The sequence below is a fragment of the Arachis hypogaea genome, chromosome 1, assembly GCF_003086295.3.
Source record: "Arachis hypogaea cultivar Tifrunner chromosome 1, arahy.Tifrunner.gnm2.J5K5, whole genome shotgun sequence".
Classification (NCBI taxonomy): Eukaryota; Viridiplantae; Streptophyta; class Magnoliopsida; order Fabales; family Fabaceae; genus Arachis; species Arachis hypogaea.
The window spans coordinates 53,297,652-53,318,038 of record NC_092036.1 but is presented as its reverse complement, the minus strand read 5'-3'; the positions used below and the strand labels follow the sequence as shown (position 1 = coordinate 53,318,038).

The window sequence follows — 20,387 nt, the reverse complement described above, 5'->3', positions numbered from 1 at the left end:
AGTCTTTGACTTCTGATTTGGTAACTTTTTTATTTTTTTTTTGAATTTTTATATTTTTTATTTTATTCATATTTTTAATACATGTTTTGTTGAAAATTGATATTTTCAATTTTTCTACTTTTATTTAATATATCTAAGTAGATCTTATTTGTCAATACATGTATTATTAACTATTGTTGTTTTTAATTGATTTTACCCATTATCCATAACATTGGATTTTTTCTTAAATAAAATAAAAATTTATTTATTTTTCCAAACAAAATATTTTAACTTTATTTTTTAGAATACGATTTTTTTTGTAATAAGGGCAAGTTCATCGTATATGCCGGTTGGAGAGTAAATCAGAAAAGCACAATATCCTTGTTCATTTTCTTTCTCTTACTGTAGACATTTTCTCTACGATATCAAGAAATTCATTGTTATCCATTCATTACGATGGTGAAATAGTGTATGACGAAGAAGGTTTTATCATTTTTAGATCGGAGCAACCGATAATTATCTATATGACACCGGAAGTCGACAGTCTAACAGCTTTGAAGAATTTGATAGTGTATTCCGTCGGGCATCAAGAGGCAAAAAGGATGAAAAAATTTACTACAGATATCCGACCGAAGTAGATGGGAGTTTGTTTTATAAAAGGTATATTACAATTGTATTGTCTCTATCAATATTATATTTATCAGACCATGGTTGTGAGAAATATTTTTGTTGTCTTAAATTAGGTACCGTTTGTGCGATGATGAGGATGTACGGCTTAGAAGGTCGTCGCACAACCGACGGACAAATGTTCATCTGTTGAAATTATTCGTGTATCTCGTTGAGGTGGGTGGCCAAGGATCATCTGTAGATACTATCGATGATAGTCCATTGAGTGGAGCTGTTAGACGAACTATCAGAAAGACTATGGTGGATCTACATATGCCACCTGAGGGTAGTAAGGAGGGGTCTAATGTTGAAGTTCATAATGTTGACTTAATGGACGATGGTGTTGAAAGTCATGATGGTTCTGCTATAAGAGATTCGACGATGGATGAGTATGAAGTTAACCCAAATGACGGAGATGATGTTGATGAAGAACCACCTGAAATTCCTGATGATGGTGACAAGGAAGAAGAGATGAACTACTACGATGACACACAGATCGCTTTGACATAGCCTGTCATTTCTCGACCATATGACTGGCCAGATCATTTCACGAGGTTGAATCTCGATGCGATGACTTCGGATTGGTCGTTAACCCCGGGAGGCTGGTAGCACGAATCCCCACACCTTCGTACTGTTGTACCAGCAAGTGCACTGGGTCGTCCAAGTAATACCTGTGTGAGTTAGGGTCGATCCCACGAGGATTGTGGTTTGAAGTAAGCTATGCTTATCCTGCAGGTCTTAGTCAAGCAGATGAAAGAGTAGGAGATGTTGGTATGATATTTTTAATTGCATAAGAGAAAAGGGAAGAAATAAACAGGATAATTAGAACTCAGAAGTCGTGTAAACTATGAAAAGAGAATATGTAAGGGTTGGAGTTGCTTAGTCTTTCTGAATTAATTCTGGTAGTACTATCTTCTCTACTTGTGAGTGATCTCTTCTATGATAGGCTGTATGTGATCAACGCCATAGGCCGTGGTCATTGATCTCCTCTGCTACAGATTGAAAGCCATTGGCCGTGGTCATCCAATCTGATGAAGGGTGAAGCGCTAGCAAGTCATTCTCTTGGCGATCCTACTCAAAATGTCACAGACAAGGTCAAATCTTCAGGATCAGAGAACACTGCTTCTTTGGATTCTAGCCTATACCACAAAAACCATAATCTCCCTGGAAATTGGCTAAACTGGTGTCTCGAGAAGTCCCCAACGAAATCGTGGATTAACCGTCTGAGAGATATATAAACATAGTCATTGCTCGTGCTTTCCAGTCACGTATTCACACAAACCCAAGTAGACGCGGGTGTTTGTCAGGCATATTCGTCTTAATGTGATGAACATAGCTAATTTATCAGATTATCCTATTCACCACGATGAAGATCAGATATACATCTTAGAAATAGATCAAACACGGATCGGTGAAGAAATTGTAATACTTTTATTAATTCATAGGGCTCAACAGGGCTCCTCCTCTTAACTTATGAGGTTTAGAAACTTATACTGAGGTAAAATACAATGATAAATGTGTATGATGGTAAAACTAAAGTAAAAGTGTTCGAATAACATGAATTAAATTCCTTAAATACTAAACTAATGACTAGTATGGGTAAAACTGTCTTTTTAGTGATAAAATCTACTACTGAGGCCCACTTGGTGAGTATTTTGGGCGTGGAACACCAGTTGGGGAGTCCTCTCTGGGCGTTTAGACATTGGGCTCTACTCTTTGGGTGCTGGATGCCAGAAAGAGGGTAGGAAGCTGGCGTTAGACGCCAGTTTTGGACCTTCTAATCCGAAACAACGTATGAACTATTATACATTGCTGGAAAGCTCTAGAAGTCATCTTTTAATAGCTATTAAGAATGCTCCATTTGCAGTTCTGTAGCTCCAGAAAATCTCTTCCGAGTGCAAGGAGGTCAGATTTGGACAGCATCTGCAGTGCTTTCTCTGTCTCTGAATCAGACTTCTGCTCCTGCTCCTCAAATTCAGCCAGAAAATACTTGAAATGGTACAAAAATACACAAACTCAAAGTAGAATAAAAAAATGTGAATTTAACACTAAAACCCGTAAAAACTTAATAAAAACAAAATAAAACCTATTAAAAACTACATGAAAACTATGCCAAAAAGCGTATAAAATATCTGCTCATTGGTGCGGTATTTTACAACCCACAAACTAACCGGCAAGTGCATCGGGTCGTACCAAGTAATACCTCAGGTGAGTGAGGGTCGATCCCATGAGGATTGATGGATCAAGCAACAATGGTTGATTAAATTACTCAGTTAGATAAACAGAATAGTATGTTGAGTGTTCAAAGAGCATTAAATAATTGTGCAGAAATTAAAATAGTAAAGTAATTGAGTTGGGAATGAAATATGGAGAAAGTAGTTAAAGTTTCAGAGTTATCTATTTTTTTGGATAAACTTTTATTACTAACTATTTTAATCCTATAGGATTTAATTTATGGAAAACTATATGTGACTAGACCCTAATTCCTTAGACCTTCCTAGTCTCCTCTAAAATTCATCGACTGCCAATGCGTTGGTCAATTAATTCCAATTAGAGGGTGAAGTTCAAATTCCAGTTTAAACGCCACAAAAATTCAAATTACCCAAAAATAAGAGGATTATATGTCACATATCTTGTTAAATCCAAATAATTAAAATTTAGGAGAAATTGTTTTCAAGCTGTTGTTCAAGTAAAGAGCTTTTCCAAGTTTTACAAGAACTCAAATAGAAAGAGGGTCATACCTCCGTTCCACCCAAATTCATAAGATAAAGAGCAAAAACAATTCTTAAATTATAAATCCATACATAAATTAAAATAGAAAAAGCAACAAAATCAATCCATACAAATAGACAGAGCTCCTAACCTTAACAATGAAGGATTAGTTGCTCATGGTTCAGAGAAGAAAAATAGGATTGTAAATTGGAATGGAAAAATGTTCTCTAGGGAAGGAAAGTTTCTCCCTTTTATATCTAATCTTAAAAATTTTAAAATCTAATTTCAAAAATTAAAATTAAAAATAATAATATCTTTTCCTAAAAATAAGATTTGAATTTAAATTTGAATTAATTAACAAGTCTTTAGTTGATGGGTGGGGACCACTTGTTTTGTCCATTCTGCAGCTTCTAATCTGTGTTTTCTAGGCTTGAAACAGGGTCAAAATAGCCCTGAAATCGCCCCCAGCATTTTTCTGCGTTTTCTATACGTGGCGCATGTCATGCGTACGCGTCGATGGTCTTTTTCGCGAGTCACGCGTACGCGTCAGTCATGCGCAGGCGTCGCTGAGCAATTCTTCAAATCACGCGTCCGCGTCAGTCACGCACACGCGTCGCCGTGGAAAGCTCCAAATCACGCGTACGTGTCACCATGGATACCTCCAAATCACACGCACACGTCAGGCACGCGTGCGCGTCACTCCTCGCTACCATCTCCTTTGATTCTTGTGCTGTAGAAACTCCATCAAATCCAGCCGAATGCTACCTAAAATAAACAGTATTGCACAAAACTCAAAATAGCATCCGTAGTGGCTAAAATATAATTAATTCTTGATTAAACTCAACAAATTAGATGCAAATTCACTAGGAAAAGATAGGAAAGATGCTCACGCATCACAACACCAAACTTGAATTGTTGCTTGTCCTCAAGCAACCAAAACTAATATAGGCTTAGGATTTGAATTTTCATGAGAATGAGAGTTCAATTAAGCTCATGTCTCTTCTTATAGTGGGGTTTACAACTGCAATCCTGAATAGTTTTGGCATCTCACTCTCCTTTGAATCAGAAGGATGTCATTGTCATTCGGAATTAGAATCTGGATAATATTATGAATTCTCTGATCTTTTGTAACTCAATTTAATCCTTGAACACAGCAATTTTTTTCTTTGGTGCTTTGCACCTTGAGCCTAGCCGTGACTTTAAATGTTTTGTCTCAAGCTTTACTTGACACAGAAACACCACAAACACTTAACTAGGGAACTCTCTTTATACATATATATATATATATATATATATATATATATATATATATATATATATATATATATATATTTAGTCACTCCCAGACAGTGGTGCTCAAAGCCTTTGGCGTACTCTGCAGTTGATCTCAACTCTAAATGTTTTGTCTCAAGGATTACCTGACACAAGAACATCACAAGCATGTGACTAGGGAAACAACTCTTTGAGCTTTTAATCATGTCTGACCTCCCTAGTCATTGATGCTCAGAGCCTTGGACCTTGCTTTTATTTATTTTTTTCCTTTCTTTTGCTGTTTCTTTTGCTTCAAGGATTAAACTTTCATTATATTCAGAGAAATCATAATAATTTTCTAAATTCTTGTTCCTTGTACATCAACATTCTTTGATTCAAATTTAAATATGTACTGTTCATGTCATGCATTCAGAGTTACAGAAAATACCACCACATTTAAGTAAATAAGACTACTCCTAATTATAAAGTCAATTTCTCATGCAATACATCACTTCTTTTTGTTTTTTTATTTGAATTTAAGCTCAGTGAGTAATATATGAGACATCTTTTCAGAATTAAAGCAATTAAGAGAAAACTAAACTAGAACCTAGGAATTTAACTAATAAAGGGTCATGCAACAACCAGGAAAAATAGTAGGAAACCGGAACATAACATAGTAAAAGTGGGAAGGAATATAGAATGAAAGGAACTCAATCACCTTAGTTATCCTAGTGGTCGCTTTATTCTTTAGGTTGTGCTCCTCCGTGAAGATGATTCGCCTCTCTTTTGTGCCAGAAAACCCATAAGCGAAGCGTCAACACCAAACTTAAAGGTTTGCTTGTCCTCAAGCAAAGAAAAACTGAAAATAAAAACAAATAGTGAGAGAAAAGAAGAATATAAAGATAAAATAACAAGAGAGAATTAGGATTGGGAGAGAGAGAAAGAAAAGTGAAAACTGTGCGGCAAACAAGTGTAGTTGTGCGGCGAAGGCAACGCGTATGCGTGCAGTACGCGTACGTGTGGGTCGCAAATTTTCCTTAATGACGCATGGGCGTCAGGCACGTGTCTGCGTGCCCTTGGTTTTATGCGATTCGCGCGAATCCAGCCACGCGCACGCGTAACTCTCTGTTCGCATGGCTTGGGAACCAATAATTTCATACGACATGTGCGCCTCATGCATGCGCACGCGTGGATGACCATTTTTGCAAATGACACGAACGCGTCAGGGATGCGTACGCGTGAGTGAATTTGTGCCTCTAGCACGCTTCCAACCCCAAGGCAGCACAACTCTCGGCCCAAACACTCCTTTACATCGATTTTGCAGGTCACGCGTACGCATCAATGACGCGCACGCGTGGATGGTGATAATTGCAAACGACGCGCACACGTGGGGTACCCGTACGCGCGGTAATGTTTGTGCACCAAGCATTGGTCCAGCGCCACTCCCGCGCAACTCTCTATCAAATTTTGTTTTTCACGCACACATGATTGACGCGCTCGCGTCAGCGACGCTTGCGCGTCGTGTGCTTTTTTTTAGCTTGAGGTGTTCGATTCTTGGAATAACATAGCTGCATGATCAGAGAAATAGTAAAAACTCAATAAAAATCAAAATAAAAAGGAAAACTACTACTATGAAAAATAGCTAAGGATACAAATTTATCGAGTTGCCTCCCGACAAGCGCTTTTTTAACGTCACTAGCTTGACGGTCAGCTCCTCTAAGGAGGAGGATCATAGGGGCTCAGCTCTTCACCCCTTACTTTGAACTTCTTCCTGTGTCTCCATAACGTAGCTCAATATGCTCTAGAGAGAGGATTCTGATTACTGTATAAACCCATACTAGATTGCTGGTCAACACCACCTTCATTCCTGGGGAGAAACCTTCAGTGGGGATCTTTTTGTTTCTCCATCCTCTAGGTACTTTCTTCTTTTTGGGAACCTTCTCCTTGGTAGATGATGCATTCCCAACACCAAACTTAGGTTTGATGTCAGGAGGAATTTTATTGATTGTTGCCAAGGGAGGTTTGAGCTGTAGATTCTGCTGTGTATCATCAGGGAATTTTTGAAGGGTTGGATCAATAAGCTCAATCTGGATGCACCTCCCTTCTTCACCTGTTGAATGTATATATTTGAGGACATGAAAGACCAGTTGCTCATTATACACTCTAAGCACTAATTCACCCACTTCTACATCAATCAGAGCTCTTCCCGTGGCTAGGAATGGATTTCGTAGAATTATAGAGTCATTCTCATTTTCCCATGTGTCAAGAATCACAAAATCTGCTGGGAGGAAGAACTTACCCACTTTGACTAAAATATTCTCCACTAATCCGTATGCAGGCTTCATAGATTTGTCCGCCATCTGTAATGCTATCTTTGTGGGTTATGCCTCTTAGATTTGTAGCTTCTTCATCACAGATAAGGGCATTAAATTTATGCTTGCTCCCAGATCACATAACGATTTCTTAAAGGTTATGCTTCCAATAGTGCATGGAATTTGAAAGCTCCTGGATCTGGCATCTTCTTTGGTAAGTTATTCTGAATGATGGCACTGCATTCTTTAGTCAGGATCACTGTCTCATCTCCCTTTAAAGGCTTCTTCTTTGACAACAGTTCCTTCATGAACTTGGCATAGAGAGGCATTTGTTCCAAAACCTCAGGAAAAGGAATATTGATTTGCAACTTTCTGAAGACTTCCAAGAACTTTGAAAACTGTTTGTCCTTGGTTTCCTTTTGAAGTCTCTGAGGATATGGAATTTTAGGCTTGTACTCAGGAGCCTTTGGCAAAGTAGGATAAGTGTCAAGAGAATCTGGGAATGGGTTGTCCGCATGCTTTGGAGGTGCGTGCTCTACTTCTCCCTTCTTCTCCTTTGGAGCTTCTTTTTCAACTAACTCTTCATTGACCTTGGTCTCAGAGCCAGCTACTTTACCACTTCTCAGTTGAATAACCTTGCAAACTTTTTCAACTGGCTCCTCATCAACTTATGCTTCCATACTTGCCACTTATCCCCTTATCAAGGTGATAGCCTTGCATTCTTCTCTTGGATTTGGAATTGTGTTACCAGGAAGGCTATTTGTGGTCCTCTGATCAATTTTATTAACTCTGGTGGCTATTTGACCCATCTAAATCTCCAAATTCTTGATTGATTCTTTGGTTTCCTGTGCAAAACTCCTCATCATTTCCCAATTAGAATCTTCTTGGGATTTAGAATTTGCCGTGGAGGTGGTTGTTGTTGATGAGATTGAAATTGGCGGTTATTATAATTATTCTGTTGGAAACCGCCCTGAGAATTATTGTTGAAATTCTGAGGTCTCTGGGGTTGGTCTCTCCACCCAAAGTTTGGGTGATTTCTCTACCCTTGATTGTAGGTCTGAGAATAGGGATCATTATTGGAATTTCTAGGAGCACTCCCCATATAACTGACCTGTTCAGAAGAGGGTTCAGCATAATCATAATTATCATTTTGCACAAAGTTACCTGTCATGTCATAAGAGACCTCTTGAGGTGGATTTTGGGTGTTGATAGCTGAGACTTGCATGCCACCCATGTGTTGAGTAAGTAGACTTATTTGCTGAGACATAAGCTTGTTCTGAGCAAGAATAGCATTAAGAGCGTCTACTTCCATGACACCCTTCTTCGCAGAGTTCACAGGATTCCTGTTAGATAAGTATAAATATTGGTTGCTAGTAACCAATTCAATAAGCTCAATAGTCTCCTCCGGTGTCTTCTTCTTGTGCAATGAACCTCCTGCAGAATTGTCTAAGCACATCTTAGACATTTCACCCAAGCCTTCATAAAAGATATCTAGTTGAGTCCATTTGGAGAACATGTCCAGAGGGCATTGTCTAGTCAGTAGCTTGTATCTCTCCCAAGCTTCATACAGAGTTTCACCCTCCTTCTGTCTGAAGGTCTGAACCTCCACCCTAAGCTTAGTCAGCTTCTTTGGTGGGAAAAATTTAGTGAGAAACTCAGTAACCACCTTGTTCCAAGTATCCAAACTCTCCTTGGATTGAGAATCTAACCATAGTTTTGCTCCATCCCTTAGAGCAAACGGGAAGAGCATGAGTTTGTACACCTCTGGCTTTACTCCATTTGTTTTCACAGTATCACAGATTTGTAGGAAACTAGAAATAAATTGATTTGGGTCTTCGTGGGGAAGACCATGATACTGGCAGTTTTGTTGTACCAGGGTGACCAGTTGTGGTTTTAACTCAAAGTTGTTCGCAACTATAGGAGGCACCACAATGCTTTTTCCATAAAGATCTGTAGTAGGGGCAGAGTAAGAGCCAAGTACTCTCCTTTGTTGCTCATTCCCATTCGGATTGGCCACATTGGCATTATCATCATCATTAGAATCCATAGTTGATTCTGCACCCTTACAAAGTCTAGCTTGTTGTAAACGCTGCCTGAAAGTCCTTTCCGGTTCAGGATCAAAGTCTAAGAGATGTTCTTTGTCTCTGTTCCTGCGCATAAACAAACAAAAGACAAGAAAAATTGGAACTCTCTACGTCAGAGTGCAGAGAATTCCCGGTGAGGTAACCTAAACTAAGAAACACCAAACTTAATTTTAGAAATTACTAAAAATATTAGTGCTATTAAAATTTTTTAATTTTTTTCTTTTTTTTAAATACAAAAATAAAATAAAACTAATAGAATATAAAAAGTAAAAAAAATAATAAAAAAGAAACAAAGTAAAACGGAGAGAAAAAAAAAGAAAAAAATAAAAATGAAAAGAAAAATAAAATAAAATAAAAAATGATGAGATTTAAATAAATAAATAAAATTTAAAAGGAAGTAAAAAAATAAAAAAAACGGGGACAGGGGAAACAAAACAAAAAGCACGGGGAGAGAAAAAAATATAAAGGAAAAAAATGAAAATAAAAATTAATAATACTAGGTTAAAACTAATTAAAAGAAAAATTATCTAATCTAAGAAATCAAACAACGAGAAGTTGTCAATCACAATCAATCTCCGGCAACGGCGCCAAAAATTTGATGCGGTATTTTACAATCCACAAACTAACCGGCAAGTACACCGGGTTGTACCATGTAATACCTTAGGTGAGTGAGGGTCGATCCCATAAGGATTGATGGATCAAGCAATAATGGTTGATTAAATTACTCAGTTAGATAAACAGAATAGTATGTTGAGTGTTCAAAGAGCATTAAATAATTGTGCAGAAATTAAAATAGTAAAGTAATTGAGTTGGGAATGAAATATGGAGAAAGCAGTTAAGGTTTCAAAGTTATCTATTTTTCCGGATTAACTTTTATTACTAACTATTTTAATCCTGTAGGATTTAATTTATGGCAAACTATATGTGACTAGACCCTAATTCCTTAGACTTTCCTAGTCTCTTCTAAAATTTATCGACTGCCAATGCCTTGGTCAATTAATTCCAATTATAGGGTGAAGTTCAAATTCCAGTTTATATGCCACAAAAATTTAAATTACCCAAAAATAAGAGGATTATATGTCACGTATCCTGTTAAATCCAAATAATTAAAATTTAGGAGAAATTGTTTTCAAGCTGTTGTTCAAGTAAAGAGCTTTTCCAAGTTTTACAAGAATTCAAATAGAAAGAGGGTCATACTTCCGTTCCACCCAAATTCATAAGATAAAGAGCGAAAACAATTCTTAAATTATAAATTCATACATAAATTAAAATAGAAAAAGCAATAAAATCAATCCATACAAATAGACAGAGCTCCTAACCTTAACAATGAAGGATTAGTTGCTCATGGTTCAGAGAAGAAAACTAGGATTGTAAATTGGAATGGAAAAATGTTCTCTAGGGAAGGAAAATTTCTCCCTTTTATATCTAATCCTAAAAATTTTAAAATCTAATTTCAAAAATTAAAATTAAAAATAATGATATCTTTTCCTAAAAATAAGATTTGAATTTAAATTTGAATTAATTAACAAGTCTTCAGTTGATGGGTGGGGACCACTTGTTTTGTCCATTATGCAGCTTTTAATCTGTGTTTTCTAGGCTGTAAACTGGGTCAAAACAGCCCAGAAATTGCCCCCAGCATTTTTTTGCATTTTCTACACGTGGCGCATGTCACGCGTACGCGTCAGTCACGCGTACGCATCAGTCACGTGTACGCGTCGATGGTATTTTTCGCGAGTCACACGTATGCGTTAGTCATGCGCACGCGTCGCTGAGAAATTCTTCAAGTCAGGCGTCCGCGTTAGTCACGCACACGCGTCACCGTGGAAAGCTCCAAATCACGCGTACGCATCAGTCACGCGTACGCGTCGCCATGGATACCTCCAAATCACGTGCACGCGTCAGGCACCCGTGCGCGTCACTCCTCGCTGCCATCTCCTTTGATTCTTGTGCTGCAGAAACTCCATCAAAATCCAACCGAATGCTACCTAAAATAAACAGTATTGCACAAAACTCAAAATAGCATCCATAGTGACTAAAATATAATTAATTCTTGATTAAACTCCACAAATTAGATGCAAATTCACTAGGAAAAAATAGGTAAGATGCTCACGCATCACTCATCACAACACCAAACTTAAACTGTTGCTTGTCCCCAAGCAACTAAAAATAAAATAGAATGAAAAGAAGATTAGGATGCAATAAATCTCTGAGTTTCCAGTATAGCTCAGTTTCAATTAGATGAGCGGGACTTAGTAGCTTTTTACTTCTGAATAGTCTTGGCATCTCACTATCCATTGAAAATAAGAATGACTAGCATCTTTAGGAACTTAGAATCCAGATGATATTATTGACTCTCCTATTTAAGTTCTTTTTTATTCTTGAACATAGCTTTCAGAATCTTGGACGTGAGCCTGAGCACCTTGTTTTCTAGTATTAGCACCAGATACAATAATGCCACAGACACTTTAATTGGGTGAACCTTTTCAGATTGTGACTCAGCTTTGCTAGAGTCCTCAAATAGAGGTGTCCAAAGTTCTTAAGCACACTCTTTTGATTTTGGATCATGACTTTAACCGCTCAGTCTCAAGCTTTTTACTTGACACCTTCACGCCACAAGCACATGGTTAGCGACAGCTTGGTTGAGCTGCTTAGGCTAGGATTGATGCACAAAAACTTGTCTCTCAACAAATTTTCCTTCGACAAGTATACCAAATTGTCGTCAAGTAAAAACTCACAATAGAGTGAGGTCGAATCCCACAGGAATGGATTGGTCCAGCAACTTTAGTTGGAAGAGTATGCTAGTTGAGCTAAACAGAATGTAGTTAAAAATTGCAAAAAATTAAATGGCGGGAAAGTAAATTGCAGAAAATAAAGTGCAGAATCTTAAATGGGGATTTGGGAAGATGAATATGGAAATAAATGGCAGAAAGTAAAGAGAATGGGTAAGATCAGAGATGGGGAATTCATTGGGCTTAGGAGATGTTGTAGTCTCCGGATCAAGTTCATTCTCATAATCAATGCATTCATTGATCTCCTTGGCAATCTTAAGTGATTGGATCCCAATTCCTTGGCAATCCAATCTCTCTAAGCTTGAACAATTGCCCAATTCCTTGATTTAAGTGCTCATAGGAAGAGATGAAGTATGGTTACTGATTATACCACATGTATTTCCAAATCAAAGTGTTGGGAGGATTACATGTCACTATATCCGCCCAAACCCCAATTTGGTCCAACATGAGAAAGTATTTCTAGCATGATCTCCTCATCCCTTTTCCAAGGCTCAGAGGAGATCCAGTTATGGAGAGTTTCGTTTCCAAGACAACTAACCAATTGAATTAAGATCGAAAGCTTTCTAGTAAATCAAGAGAAAAGAAAGAGGAAGAAGAATGAAAACTATAATTGATCCATCAAATTACAACAGAGCTCCCTAACCCAATGAAAGGGGTTTAGTTGTTAATAGCTCTAGGAATGGAAAATGGTAGTAAAGAATTCATGCAGAAAAGTAAATATACAGAGGGTAGTTCTCCAAAGTGCCAAGCTTTTTTATAGTTCAAAACTACTCCTATATATACTACTCTTCTTGATCTTCTAGTGAGTTCTTCAAGTCTTGGATGTGGGCCTTAGATCTTGAGTTGAAGTAGTTACAATTGTCGATGGGCTCAACTTGCAGAAAAGTGTGAGTTAGGCATGGGCGTTAGATAGGATGTTAGTGGTGTTAACGTTAAGTGAAAATGTGGGTTCAAGAATGTTAGTGGCAATCACCTTTTTCACTAACGTTCTGACCCCAAAATGGTCCACGTTAACTTCAACGTTAGTGGCACTAACATGACCACTAACGTTGCCTCATGGTTCTTCGCAAACATTATTGGGAATCACCTTTTCCAATAATGTTGCATTGTACCCCCTTTCCCTACGTTAGAGATCACGTTAGTAGAACTAACGTGACTCTTAACGTGGGCATGCCTAAGCTTCGAGAGCGTCAGTGACACTTACTTTTGTCACTGATGCTCCAAATGCCCCTCCTCCCCACGTTAGAGCTCACGTTAATTGGATTAACGTGGCCACTAACGTGGTAGTGAATGCCATCTCTAACGTTAGTGACAAAGGTGAGTGTCACTAACGTTGGCTCATCATGCTTAGCTCCACGTTATCTCTCACGTTAGTGGTCTTAACGTGACCACTAACATGGGCAATGTTGGCTTAATCCAACGTTAGTGACAAAGGCGAGTGTCACTAACATTGGCGTTCTCTTCCCCTTCCACGTTAGAGTTCACGTTAACTAAGTCAACGTGATTCTTAACGTGGCCAATCGCCAATTTGGAGTGTTAGTGGTATTCACTTTTACCACTAACGCTGGAGCTCCCTTTTTCTCCACGTTAACTACCACATTAATGTAGTTAACGTGGCAATTAACATGGGCTATGATGGCTTCGAAGACGTTATTGGCGATCACTTTTCTCATTAACGTTGCAAGCTCATTCCCATTCCATGTTAGTGGTCACGTTAATTGGATTAACGTGGCTACTAACGTGGTTCTTCCTTGCTTCCTTTGTCCTGAAATCAAGCAAATAAAGTGCATCAAAGTTTTAGTCTAAGTCATGAGATTATGCATCATCAATTTGTCATTCAATCCTTGCATAATCCTTATGAAATCATGTAAAATTCACAATAGTTGCTTGAATCAAGGTGTAAATGTAATTTTCATCCAAAACTTGCTTATTTCCTAAGAAAATGCATGAAACTACCCTAAAACAGTAAAGAAAAGTCAGTGAAACTGGCCTAGATGCCCTGGCATCACAACACCAAACTTAAAGCTTACTTGTCCCTAAGCAAGTACTGACACATGAGAATGATGAATGAAATGTTAAGAGAAATGAGTCATTATTGTGGAAGTCAAGTCCTTGGTTTTATGGGATTTTATGCATAGCAACTTAGGTTCATTCCTTTACTAGTTTCCAGGCCTTTATCATGCCCTTGAATAGTTGCTTGATTGTATCCCTTGAGACTTCTTATTATTGATCCTTCCTTCTTTTCCTAAGTTTATTACATTCCTTTTTAGGCTAAGTGCTCTGTAAGAGGGTGACTCTTTATGATAAGCTTTCAGCCAACACTCCCGAACCAGTTGGTTCAAGGTGCTAGGTGTTGAGACACCTCCAAGGACTTACTCCCTCAAGTCTCTTTCCCCCATACATACACACCACGGCACATGGTTTGTTATTTTTCTTTCTTGAGACCTTGGTGTCCAGCACCTCTTTGGGTCACTAAGTGCTCTGTAGCAAAGGTTGCTCTTGATAGTGGACTTTTAGCTGGTAATCCCGGATTAGTTAACCCAAGTTACCAAGTGATAAGGCACCCCTAAGAGCTTATTCATCCAAGCATATCCCTTGCACAGGAACACCACAGACACATGCCTCAACATTCAAACCCTTGGTGCCTATCATTATGTCTTATTATTTTTCTTTCTTTTTCAACTCTCATTTCTCTTTCTCTTTTTTTATTAGGATCTTATTAATTAGTTAGTCTCATGGGGTGTGTTTCAAGAATATGATTCAGGACAGATAGTTGCCTTCCTACCTTGTGGGTGAACCAACTTAGCTAATTAATCACCCTACCACAAACATTCAGAATTTACTTCACAAGATAACTCTACTCTTGTTCTTTTCATAACATCTTTTTGATTGACTTAAAGGACAAGCATATATATACATACATATATATATATATATATATATATATATATATATATATATAAAGATGAAAGTAAAAGCTAGGGACTAGACCAACACATTTAGACTTAAACAACTAAATCTTAAAGATAGAATTGAAAATTCCTAAACTATTATGGAAGCATGTTCTATTTCATACATGATTCTCCTTATTTAAAACTCGCAAAAGATAAAACTGGGAGGGAACTCCACCACCTTTTACTTATCAGAATGCTCATGTCCCCTTGTCTTGGGATCCTCCTTGATTGCTTGAGTCCCCATTTCCTTTGCGCTTCCCGATCAGTTTCTTCCAAAAACCAGCAACCTCCATCTTCTTCTTTAATGCTTCCTTTTGTTGTTTCACCTTTCCCTCTTCTTGTTCTGTTAAGTCTTTGCGGACTGCATCATAACTTGGGATGGCAGGGTGCAAGTTATGCATATGCCCAGTCACATAAGTTAACTTGGACTGAGTGTTTATGCTAAACTCTTCCCTATGCAGTTGCCGTCCTTCGTTGAGCACGCTGAACTCGTTGAATGCTTTCATCTGAACTATCTGACGTTGGTTGAGTTCTTGAAGTCGTTTGTCTTGGAGCTTTTGCCTTTCGGTCACTTGATTGATGGCTTGGGTGAGTTGGGAATAATGCTCCTATTGTAACTCCATTTGTTGTTTCTGTCACTCCCTTTGTTGATCTATCCAATTAGAGAGTAGTTCTTCTTGATGATCCATCCTTTGAGATTGAACCCACAGTTGTTGTTCTTGTCCCTTCATATAGCTCCTTGCCAGATCTTCAATGGCTCTTTGAATGTGAAACAGATTTATGTTGGTAGGATCATATTGCTCTTCTTGCTGGTACCCTGTTTGTTGGGGTTCTTCTTGGTGAGACTCTTCTTGTGCAGTTCTTTTCCTTATCTAAGGCCTTCTTTATTGTTGAGCAGGTGCCACATAGTTTATATGCTGGAGCGTAACTAACCTCCCAGGGTTTACCCATGTTGGATTGTTGTCTTCGAATACTACCTTGGCTTTCATACATAGTCTAAGGATGGTGCTGGGGTACCAAAGTCTAGCACCCGTATCATTCTTCTCAGCTGAATCCTGGATTCCTTCAACTATAATTTTGTGCACATTGATGTCCCCACCCTTTACTAAGCAATGCACCATGGTAGCTCGAGCAATATTGACCTCAGAATTATTTGCGGCTGGAAGGATAGACCTCCTTACAAGCTCAAACCATCCCATGGCTTTCGGGATTAGGTCTCCTCTCCTAATGAACCGCGGCCTCTTATCTGAGTATCTTTCCCTATCAGATCCTATAACACACATATCATTCACGATTTCTTCAAGTTCATCTTTGTCAGAGGTATTGCTTATTCTTACTTGATAACTGATCTCATCAAAATGTGGCGATCTCAGCTGAAGAGTCCTTGTTATAGCATTGGGGTTGAAGTCTACCTCTGTTCCTCTCACGTAGCTTTTGAAGGTGAGGGCCCTAGTACTGTCTTCTCTGGCCACATTGGCATAGGACTCCTTGATGAGGTTCGCATTTATCTTTATTTCTGGGTTCGTGAGCTTTTGCCAACCCCTCTGTAAAATCTTCTCTCTAATCTTTGGGCACTCATCCTTGTTGAACTGGAATGTCAACTCTGACAATATTTTCTTATTTTTGATCCGTTCATATTGGAGCTCATGGAAGGCGATCTTGAATCTCCCGGTATCGAAAGGAGGCTGCTCCATAGGCTCCTTCCCTCTTCTCCTTTTAGAGCTCGACGACGCCATGAGTGATGGTTGGTATGTTTGCGGCTCACAGGATGTGGCTATGAGTGTGTATGAAACCTTTGGTGGAGGATGGAGTGTGTGTGTTCGAGAGAAGGAAGAGAGAGATGGATGGGAATGACAATTGTGTATGGAAAGGTGTAAAGTAGGAATCATTTATATAGAAAGATGATGGGTGTTTGAAGGGCGTGGATTGATGGCATGACTTAATGGTGAACGGCTAGGGTTTTGCATTGGATGGGCACGAGGATCACTTCTTTTATGAGGGTCTTAATTCGATCTCCAAGGCTATCTTACTCCCAATGTTGCATGGCAGCACTTCCAAGGGTACACCCTTTGAAGACAAGTGTGTAGTTCCCTTGGTATAGTGGCCGAACCTCCCTTCTTTGATTGTCCTATCAAGTTCCACCAATCCCCTTTTTGATTTCCTATACAAGGCAAAAGAATGCAAAAGTCAATTGAATTTTTGGCGGAAAAAATTAAAATATGAAATGGCTACAAAAAATCTTTTTGTTTTTTTTTTAAATAACTAAATGCTATTCACGAATGTAAATCAACCGACCATCCAATTACCCATGCATGCAACGTTGGTACACCAAACTTGTTTGTGGTCGTATGGTGCAACAAGGTTTAATTAAGACTCTAAGATTAACATGATATGGGTTGTGTTCAAGCCATCTTAGTATGCCTTGAACACCAAACTTATTGTTCACTATATGTTGTATATAAAAATTCTTCTAAGTGTTCGTCAAAGTTGATTTAGGATCCATGAACTTTGCCTTATTAACTAATATTAGAGATTAAAAAGAAAGGGTATAGAACATGGGTTGCCTCCCATGAAGCGCTTCTTTAGCATCATTAGCTTGACGTTTGGCCTTTGTCAGGATGGTTGGTAGTGCTTCAAATCTTCCCCCATTGCAGTAAATTTGTCTCCATTGGCTTTGTTAAGAAGCTCCACATGTTCTAAGGATAAGATTTTATTGATGGTGTACACTGGAGGCAGCTGAGATGGAATGGTGCGGAGATGAGGTGGTATAGATGGAAAGTGGGCAGAGACTACTTCATCTCCTGGAGAGAAATCTTCTGTAGGGATTTTCTTGTTTCTCCATCCCCTTGGGGCCTTTTTCCTTGTGTTCCTTGATGTCACTTTGCTCCTTGTGGTTTCTTCTTTTAGGAGGGTTTTGTTGCTTGTCTCATATGACTCTAGTGGGTCTAGTTCCTCTTGGATTACACTTGGCTGTTGCTCCTTCTGATCATATTGGTTGTCACCAATGGGGATTTTCAGGTGTGGTGCTTGTGTTCCCATGTTTGTCTCTTCTATCAGCCCCTTATTGTGATCTTCCTCTGACTCTTTGTTATCATGATCTGCTTCTTGTGAGGGTTTAAAAATGTTGAAGGTGAGCAGTTCATCGTGTATCCTTAATATTAGCTCTCCTCGCTCCACATCTATAAGTGCCCTGGTTGTGGCTAAAAATGGCCTCCCCAGAATGATGGGATGGATGGAGTTCTCTTCCATTTCCAGGATAACAAAGTCCGTGGGCAGGAAGTAGTTCCCAACCTTCACTAACACATTCTCAACCACTCCTATGGCCTGTTTTTGAGTTTTGTCAGCCAATTTGATGATTACGTCTGTGGGTGTTAGCTCATTGATTTGAAGCTTTTTCATGAGGGACAGAGGCATCAAGTTGATACTTGCTCACAAGTCACAGAGCCCCTTATCAATCATTGTCTCTCCTATGGCACAGGGAATGTGGAAACTCCCTGGATCCTTCTTCTTTGTAGGTGGCTCTGTTTGAATGAGAGCACTACACTCCCTATTCATCTTTATTGTTTGTCCATCGTTCAATGAACTCTTTTTGGCCAGCAGCTCCTTTATGTACTTGATGTAGGAGGGCATTTGCTGGAGGGCCTTAATGAATGGTATATTTACATCAAGAGATGCAAACATGTCGAGGAATCTTGAATATATTCTCCTTGCTACACCGCCTTTGAGCCTTTGGGGAAAGGGTGCATATGGGTTCAGGGTCCTCCCTTTCTTTAGCTCCTCCCTGTACGTGGGCTAGGGTGCATGGTTTCCTTCTTCATAATTTTTCTTTGGAATATCTCGGGTATGTTCTATTTGTGTGTGTACTTCCTCCACACTCCTTTCATTATTTATAGTGATCATCTTGCATTCTTCCCACCTTACTTTCTTTGTTTCTCCTCTTGGGTTCTTCTCTGTGTCACTTGAGAAACTATCAGTGGGTTTGGAAAATTGTTGAGATAGATATCCCACTTGGGACTCCAGCCTCTTGATGGTTTCCCCTTGTTTGATATTGGCTCGCACTTCATCCTTGAATACTTTGTTGTCTTGGACTTCTTTACATATGTCTTCGAGTAGAATCTTAATTTTGGAGAGCCTATCCTCTGTTGGTGATGGTGGGTTGAGATTAGGTGGTTAAAAAGGGTGATTAGGTGGGTGTTGATAGGATCTCTATGAGGTATATTGGTGAGTTGCATTGTTGTTGGGATTGTGGTTGTGGCATCTCTAGTCTTGGCCTTGGTCTTGTTGATTTTCCCACCCAAAGTTAGGGTGATTTCTCCATCTAGAATTGTAAGTTTTGGAGTATGGATTATGGATGTGTCTGGGTGAGTTTCCAATATAATTGGCTTGTTCCCAGTCACCTTCTTCTCCTACATTCATTCCTTCTTGAGCTGGTGATAAGGTGATGACTGCTGTGACTTGGTTTTCTTCTACCTTCTTGGTAAGATCTGCTAGCTGCTTGGTGATCATCTTATTTTGAGCCAGCAATGCATCCATGTGGTTCAGCTCCATTATTTTTCGAGTGTTACTTCTTTCAGAAGCATAGAAGTAGTCATTCTCAGTGATAGTCTCAATGACATCTATGGCTTCTTCAATGGTTTTCTTCTTGTTCAGAGAGCCTCTTGATGAATGGTCTACAACCTTCTTTGACTCATAAGAAAGACCTTCATAGAAAATGTGAAGTTGAACCCATTCATTGAATATGTTTGGTGGGCATCTTCTTGTTAAGTCCTTAAACCTCTTCCATGCATCATAGAGAGTTTCCCCATCTTATTGCCTGAAAGTTTGCACCTCAGCTCTCATCCTGTTAATTTTTTGAGGAGGGTAGAATCTTGCCAAAAATTTGTTCACCACATCTTCACAATTTGTTAAGCTTTCCTTCGGAAAGAATTCCAGCCACTTAGATGCTTTGTCCTTGAGTGAAAAGGGGAACAAAAGCAATCTATAGACATTTGGATGAACACCATTAGACTTCACAGTGTCATATATTCTCAGGAAGGTGGTTAGATGTTGATTGGGGTCTTCTTGGGCACTTCCTCCAAATGAACAGTTATTCTGGACAAGAGTGATGAGCTGGGGTTTTATTTCAAAATTGTTGGCATGTATGTTGGGCTTTTGGATGCTACTTCCACAGTTTCCTGAGTTTCCTGGGTTTGGTTTGATGTAAGAGCCTAGAACTCTCCTTTCTTACCCAGCATGATTCACAGGACCTTCTCTGGCATGGTTATGAGCTTCTCCTTCATGGTTGTTTTCCAAGTTCTCCTCTATGTTTGTTTCAAAGTACTCTTCCTCTTCCTCAGCACCAACAACTCCTTTTCCTCTTGCTTCCCTCCTTAATCTACGGAGGGTCCTCTCAGGTTCTGAATCAAAGGAAGTTGAAGCTCCGCTTCTTCTCCCTGTCATACAACTAACAGAGCACATAGCAGGGAATAAAATGAAGAGGTTATTCTTGTTAGAGTGGCTGTTAGTGTGAGTGGTGCAAATTATCAAACAGTTAGTGGGTTAGCGAGTAGAATTATAGATAATAACAAAGAAAAAAAGAAAATGACAAGGGGTGAGGGGACGAGGAAGAAACTAAATAAACTGAAGGTAAATTATTAGATA

General features: G+C 38.9%; 1 non-coding gene across 1 annotated transcript; it reads left to right on the top strand.

The window, feature by feature from the left end:
- Positions 1–19,482: 19,482 nt before the first annotated feature.
- Positions 19,483–19,589, top strand: LOC112712223 (small nucleolar RNA R71). The gene has a single exon (XR_003157726.1). It is a non-coding gene; the product is annotated as a small nucleolar RNA R71 (small nucleolar RNA).
- Positions 19,590–20,387: the final 798 nt, after the last annotated feature.